The 8,166-nt window shown below is 41.0% G+C and overlaps 1 long non-coding RNA gene across 13 annotated transcripts; it reads left to right on the top strand.

Moving 5' to 3' along the window:
* The first annotated feature begins 1,299 nt into the window (after positions 1-1,299).
* LOC125550824 lies at positions 1,300-7,633 on the top strand. Of its 13 annotated transcripts, none has more exons than XR_007301920.1 (9): positions 1,301-1,698; positions 1,863-1,928; positions 2,355-3,086; positions 3,283-3,412; positions 3,505-3,587; positions 3,950-4,034; positions 5,310-5,477; positions 5,709-5,737; positions 7,315-7,631. It is a non-coding gene; the product is annotated as an uncharacterized LOC125550824 (long non-coding RNA). The 13 variants fall into 13 exon arrangements; XR_007301918.1 differs by having other exon boundaries at positions 5,690-5,737; XR_007301921.1 differs by lacking the exon at positions 7,315-7,631 and adding an exon at positions 5,914-5,990.
* The last annotated feature ends 533 nt before the right edge of the window (positions 7,634-8,166 follow it).

Below are 8,166 nucleotides of genomic sequence, written 5' to 3'. Positions count from 1 at the left end.
CAATCAATCACGGTGCAATAGGCAAGCAACATGATTCAAAACATGGCATGATATGCGGGATGTAATATGCAATGCATATGCATGCTTCGGAAGCGAAAGATTGAATCAGGCCTCAACTTGGAAAATTAAGAGTGCCGCTGGAAAGATGGGATGATTCCGTTCGAAATCGATATAAAGATCGCCGGAATCGGAGACACGGTTTGCAAATGGCAAGCCAAACAATAATGACACAATTGTGCGATTAACATCACGATGCCATCTAGAATGCAACAAGAAACTAAGTTACTGCACTCCAACATAGCAACAAAGCACATGGCAGTGATCTACTCAAGATGCTTGACAAAAGATGAACACTGAGCTACGACCAAATCACACAATAGCAGGGTAAAACAAGCATGGAAAAAGGGCAAAAGATACCAGCATCACAGACTTTGTGAAAATAACAACATGCCAGGAATTAACATCGGGAAGCAAAGTTCAGAGCAAGCTAACAACATGCTACAGGAACATATTATAACAAACAAGGGAATGGCATGAATCTACTCAAAGCATATAACAAAAGTCCCTTACTGACCATAAGCCAAAAAAATCAGAAGATATCATGGCACCCATGTAAACATAGCAAGTTTCGTTAACAGATTCAGACTTAGCAGAAAACTGGGCATGGCATAAACAAAATTATGAAGGCATCTTCGCGAGCTCAATTCACTTAACACAAGGCATTGCATGACAAGATATGCATAACACCAGCAATAAGACATTATCATGAAGCTAACCATGGCAAGAACAAGTCTATAGCATGCTTGGATTAACTACAACAACCTTGGCAAAATTGATTAACATGTAAACAATCTGCTAGGAACATTTTATAGCAAAAGTAGAGCAAGATTAAGACATGCTAGGACACTCCATAAATGCAAACAGGGGCATGGATGGATAGGACATAACAATATCTCAAAATCATCCTTACGGAACATACTCAAAAGAAGTATGGATCTCACTGTAGCAACATGAATACATGGCATTGAACATATAAAGCCCACTAGAGTACCCGCCATTCTAGGGGCATTCGCGGCGCGCATGCATTCTGGCCGCACGATCTGCCTCGCTGGCCCGATTTTACAGTGCTGTCAAAAATCCCGCGGTTAGTTTCTTTGAACATTGATCTTTCATGCTGCAGCGGATGACATGTGGGGCTCCTTTCCTCGTGGGCCCGTTTTGCAGTTACATTGAGAAGAAACCTCAGGGTCCCGTCCGTTCTATGCGTTGTGGAATCGGGCAAAACCTAGCTGCAATCCCCTCACATCCTCGATCCCCCAGACCCCATGCCTCGTCTCTCCTCTCCTCCTCATGACCACCGCCGCCGCCGCGCCCCTTCTCCTCCTCCTCCTCTGCCCAGCGCTGCCTCTCCTCCTCTCCTACTACCGGATCCTCCCGCGTGCTGGCTTCTCCTCAAAGAGAAGGGTCACATCCCGCAGGAGAAGAGGGGCGGCGCGGCAAAATTGAGGAGTAGCGTCGCAGCTAGGTCTTGACGGTGGAGGTTGAGGAGCAGGGGAGGCCGATGGTGGGGCGAAGGAGTAGCGTGGCCGGTGACCGGGGCAAGAAGCAGCGAGACAGCACTCCCATCGCACTGGGATGGAGCTGCAGGGGAGAAGGGGTGGTCAGCCCTTGTTCATCATGGCCGCCATTGGCTTGCAGGTATGCTCTGGCTAGGTTGTTCTTTCTCTAACTTAGGCTATGGTTGCAATCGTTGGCTGTTATGTTAGGTCTTGATGTATTTGCTTTTCTATAGGCTTATAGTTTGAAAAACCATATACAATGATTCCTAATTTGATGCCAATAGCTCGTGTGTTGATTACCAGAGGCAACAGCACAGTCGTGGAGTACATGTACATCAATGCCGACAGTGCCGGCAGCAACGACACGAGGTGGGCGATTTGACCAGCGCAACATTCTTGTGTGTTCATTTAGACATTCAGGAAAGAATCTGGTCCTTGTCTTTCCATGCACGCCTGTATATTTAGACATTCTTGTTTCTATGTATGCATACACATAGAAGATATTAAATATGTCTGAAACATGTGAAAGCATGCATATTTTACTGGGCTCGAAACATATCGGACCTCTGCTGCTCACAATATCTAGGAGGAATTCTAAATGCCCAATTTGATCAATTTTTTAGTTTAATAAAGGTTGTCCCTGATTCTCAGTCTCTTAGGTACAGTATGTTAGTTCAATAAAGGCCATTCCTGTCCTTAGTTTAATAGATACAATGAGCTTTTCAATTTGTCGTTCTCATCTTGCTTAGAGTGATTTTATCTTCGTCTTTATGCACACAACTTTTATGATTTCAGTCTCAAGATGACGCTTTTGTGGCCAGTAATGAAAACTGCTTAAAGATGAGCCCACCCAGCCACCTGTCATCCACAACCCTACTCCTCAAGCCATTCTTGTCTCTACAGGCAGGTAAGCTCTTTCCTCCTCCCCCCTCTCTCTTTCGAATTTATGCTGGTAGATGTGTTTGCTATGGGTTCTGCTCCTGCCAGGCTTGGCTGCTGCTTGGCCTAACTCTACTTGTGCTGCTGCTATGTGCTACTATATGTTGTTGGTTGCCTCCTTGGTTATTTGTGAATATGAAAACACTTTGTGAGAAGCACGGATTGTAGAGAAGGCTATGAGCCAATGAGAAGAGCTTCATTTTTAGTTTTTTTTAAGAATTGATGAAGGACGTGTCATATGTTCAGTTGCTAACATTCTCTCTATGGTGTATGCACTTGTTGTTCATTGCATTGGAGGGAGAGGAAAACTCTTTGTGAGAAGCAAGGATTGAAGAGAAGGCTATGAGCCAGTGAGAAAACCTGAACTTTAGTTTTTTATTTAAGAATTGATGAAGGATATGTCGTACGTTCAGTTACTTACATATTCTCCATGGTGTATGTACCTGCTGTTCATTGCATTCGAGGGAGAGGACAACAAGAGTAAGAAAGTCTTGCGGCATGAAGGCAGTAGCACGCAGCGCCAAGTCAAGCGCATTGGCCTCGATGGCAAGAGACCAGTACCATCAGGTTCGCTTGACTGCTTGCTAGGTTAGTGGTTCATCTCTTATTCCTCTTCATGTAGGAAATATAAGGTGCACATATAGAAGAGTCCATACTGGGCATCCTTTTCTTTTTTAGTTTTTGCAATCCATGGCAAAGTGTGTTATATATTTTCATAATTCTTACCACTTATTTTTTCAGCAGCATAGATTTAAATGCAGTAACGCGTGTTTATACTTTGCAGCCCGGCATTGAACAATACCCTTAATAAAGCTACATGGTGGACGCTAATTGTCATATTTTGACCGACAAATTTGTTTGAATAGATTATACAAGATTGATGTGATTATCAGATGATTGCAGTCTACCCCAGGGTGAGTTTATCCTTTTGGTTTATGCAAAAATGCTTATTTGGCTTCATGTGTAACATGATTTTTCAGCATCTAATATTTGTTCTGTCCAACAGAGTACACGAGAAAGAAATGCTACTGCTACATTACTTCTGCTTGCCAAGGGAAAAGAGAGTTCCATTGTAAAATGAGATGCCAGGTATTGAGGGCTAGACTGTATATGGCAAAGATTAATTTGTTATGGTGAAGCCAAAGCTTTAGTGTTTGAGTCATTGGGTGTCATCTTTGTTAACTTATTATTAAGCATATCTACTATGTACTTTGTCCCACATAAATGATTGAGAAAAACTCTGCTTTTTATGACATCATGACTCACTGCCATGTCTAAATATTTGAATCTTATATTGATGTTTCGACCATGGATGCCAAAACATCACAGTTTGCCTGATAGAGTGAATCCATTATAAAATAAATCTCCTTCCATCAATTAGATAGCTTTTATGAATTTGATTTTTCTATTTTGAAGATACATATTGGTTATTTGGATGCTTTCGTTTAAAGATTTGCATAGATCAATGAGGATTCGTGCGGCAGGGAGGGGACTGGTGATAAGAAACATGGGTCCAAGAAGAAATCAAAGAGCATGGTGAGTTGTCCCCCCTTTTGAAATTTAAAACCTAGACTAGAATCGGTCAATTGTAATTTGGCAATATGATTAGGATAGCATAATATTTTGTAACTACCTTGCTAATAGCTTCGCGAGGTAATTATGTCAGCTATATATGTGTTTATTTTTTACTGTAGTGAGATCGCTTATTTTAATTTAGAAAATACAAACATGAAGTGTGGTTATAAGAATCTAATAACAGATGTTCTTAGCATGAACAAGCTCTGTAATGCAAGGTTGTCAGAATCGCGATTTTGAATCGGATCGGAGCTCCGATGGTAAGATTGCAAATCGTAGAATCTTCACTATCAGGATCGTAGAAACGTAGATCCTATGAACTAAAATCGTAGAATCATAGGGGTTAGTTTGGATCGTAAAGTCGTAGAATTGTATAACAGAATCGCGATTCTAACAACCTTGCTGTAATGTACCTACTGACTAATAGCACAATCAAATCCTTCCTGAGCTTCGTCTGTCAGTCATGACTTGGCATGCCCAGTTTTACTTTACGAAGAGTAGTATGTGGTGCTCTAATATTCAACCGTGTTCTTGAATTGGGAATTATGTTTATAATAGTTGAAGTGCTTGTGTGTTAGTCTGATGTATATAAGTGAAAGAAAATAAAAAACGGATGGACGAAGGGAACTTCTTGCTTTTCTTTTCCTTTTGTTTCTCTGTTTGATAATTACTCCCTATGATGGGAAGGTTTGAGAATAGAAGCATCCTACTCTTTTATCCCTTTTAGTGTGAACGGCTCGACGGCAAGCGTGGCTATCTACTCCTCACTCTATTGGTTGTGTCTCTATCTTCCCCGTGCGCTGCGCCACACGCCTATTTGTGGCTTGCGTGCTGCTGCTGCATTTATGGTGTGTTGGCTTGAGATGTGTGTGTGTGTGCACTAGCTAGGCGAGGATCACTGGCTTACTTCTCTCTCTCTCTCTCTGTAGCTTCTTAGAAAAAAAATACTTCTCCTCTCGCCTGGATCATGCTTCTAGCATCTTTCTAGGCAGGTAGATGTTTCCAAGATCAAGAGAGAAAAGGTTCTTGCATGTATATACTTTTAGGTGACACATGACCAGAAGTCTTTCCTATGAAAATCATGTGGTATTGTGACGCCCCGACCCTTTTCTTCAAAAATTTGCGATGTGTTTATGCATGTCTGTGTTGTGATGTGCTCATGTGCATATGAGCATGATTTGTTCTGGCACTTTAGGCATTAGCACACCTATAATACCATTTTCTAATATCTGACAGTTGTATACTTATATTGGCTGCGCTGAGCTTTTGGGATATAATTTCGAAGGGTATTCTTCCCATATGATCAGTTCTGCGACGTGCACTCATTTTTACTGCGATGAATGGTGTCTAAGTCTCCCTCTCTCTGTCACTCTCTGTGTGTGCCACTCTCTCTGAGATTTGAAGGTAAGTTATTATTTCCTATAATCAATCATGAGGATGTTACGATTTCTATTTATTTCTGCGGTGGCCAATAAAATCTGACAAGAAGTTGTTATCCACCTCCTTCCATGATGGTGAACCTCCAACTATTGTTTCTTTTCCGGTAGGATATGCATTTGATCCAGTCCATGTCTTGGCCTCTTTTTGATGTGTGTATTGCTATGTTCTTCTTCCAGGTATTGTTCAATCCATCAGTAGCTAGCGGATGTCGTGCTGTGATTAAGGTTTGCCACCTTCCTCTGCTACATCGCCTAGTTTTATGGGCCATTCTTAGAATACTATGTGCTTGCTCTTTTTGGCTGTGGCATGTGAATATGATGCTTACCAACATTATTGTAGAATTTGTTTCTTGGTGATGTAAAACTTATAGCTATTAAAGGAAGCCCTTGATTTGTATTAGGTACTTGTGACATTTGGTGGAATTGTATGACAAATAGTGAAAGAATACAAATTACCAATGATGTAGTTACATAGAGAGAAGATACTCACATGTCACATCATATTCCCTCACGCTCCTCTTCTCAATTGCAAAAATTAATATTAGTTCAAGCTTCTTTTGTTATGCTGTCAACAATGTCAATTGGTGCAACAGGTGTCACCCTAAGAAATTGAGATTAGCTAATATGTTATTCTGTAACAACACTCAGGTTCTTGAAACAAGCAAGACGAGAATTTATTTAAACATGATAGTATATTACCTACTTTAAATCCTCCAATATAATGGTCGACATTAATGGCGTAAACATCCGCTCACAAATAGTTTCAACATAAGTGTTATGAGCTGCAAAGTAAATGAATAGATCATTAAACCAGGCAAACTGCAAAAGCAAAATCTTCACGTAGTAATTTTTATCATACAAGCAATTGAAATAACAGACATGTGAGATTCCAGGCAAGATACATACTTTCCCCAATGCTTCTTAACAACATCAATTGCTTTTCCTTACTCGTCTGCCCTATGAAACTGAGTATGTCTAAACTGGGTTCGAAGTTACACGGACAGATGTAAGGAACTGATAAATTTACCAAGACAGGGTTCAGTGAGGTCGAGATCATACACCTTATGTGTCAACAACATAGGGTTCCATGCAATCTCAAGATCATGTTAATTCATCTGTCCATGTCTGCCACAACTCCCGAAGCGCCATGCATCTCGCTGCACCAAGCACGAACGAATTCAGGCCACTTAAAAAGGACATAATAGCATGGCGACTGTGGATTTTTCTTATCAAAAGTTCAAAACGACGCACTTAACTCAGCAACCACACACCTCTGTCCCCAACATGCATATGAGGGTTTTTTATTAGGAATTATATATAGACAAACCATACGAGGCTTCTTTTTTATTAGGAACTATATGGTCTTCAATCGCATGTTTGAGAAAGTTTCCCATTAACAACCTAGCTATAATGTGTACATATGATATAATACTATGAAATAGGCAAAAATGGTATCTGGTTGAGAAAATTGTTTATTTAGATGCCTAAAACAAACAAACAAAAACAAGTGATAGAACCCTAACCGAATATTCACTTGCAAGATGAGGCTTGTAGAGATCGTAAACATGAGTCATGTGAGAAGCTCTATATTTGCTTTCGAAAGAAATAGATGCATTTGGACCAATAAGCATAGCAATTGTAGCAGCTCCACCCATAGGCCGAGCTGACCCCTCTGCATAAACCTGAACATAATATGGGACAGCAAATGAGTGTTGCACGGAGACAAAAGGAAGAGAAACTGAATCCACTTAGTGCAACAGTTGGATGGCCATATTGGGTGACTAACCGTGCTATCTGTGCAGACTACGAGGCCGTAACGTTCATCCCAACATCAACTTTCGATTGAAGTTACACAAAGAGGGAGGTTGTTCCACCATAACATGCATTACTAGAGTCAAACTTCCTCAATGTCAGTATTCATACTTTCCTGTATTTGTGACAAGTGTCAACGGTAGTGACTGAGTGAGTGCGACTGAGACTGAACTAATAAACAACTGTCAAGCTGTCTCGCTACCAACCGCAAGGTGGCCAATTAGCTTCAAATCAATGTGGTACTTTTCCAGCAGGGATTTGACAATTGTCAAGCTGACACAACTTTCCGACTTGAGCATTCAGATAACGAACAGAGCATTGCATTAAATATATATGTATTTGATCTAATTGCTTAGTAAATTCTACTCATCAAGAAGTCATCCCCAAATTGCCTCTCCCTCCATACAGAGCTGCCTTGCCGTGCACACCAGGTTCGACCAGATCGAGAACGCGCCCTTCCTCTGACCGAGACGAAGGCCTGCAACTCACAACCAGACCATACTCACCTAAATGACTAACAACAAAAACAATATCACCACTAAAACCTTTTGACGGAATTGAAAGACACCACCACAGCCTACTGACAGAAACATCACCACCGACAATCCAACGCCACATCATCACCACACAAACTGGATAAGAAGCAAGATAAATCCTCATAGAATAAAAGAAATGCCATACCATGCTGCCCCAAAAGACACAACAGAGAAAGCAGAAAAAGACCCGGCGTAGAGCAGCCTCCCCAGCCTGAAGAAGCAATGAAGATCCCCACTGAAATGGTCAGAACAATTTTTTAGAGCAAACATAGTAAAACAAAATCTGTTTTACTGAAATCTCAAGCA

Source organism: Triticum urartu, chromosome 4, assembly GCF_003073215.2.
Source record: "Triticum urartu cultivar G1812 chromosome 4, Tu2.1, whole genome shotgun sequence".
Lineage (NCBI taxonomy): Eukaryota > Viridiplantae > Streptophyta > Magnoliopsida > Poales > Poaceae > Triticum > Triticum urartu.
This window is presented reverse-complemented; position numbering and strand designations above follow the sequence as displayed.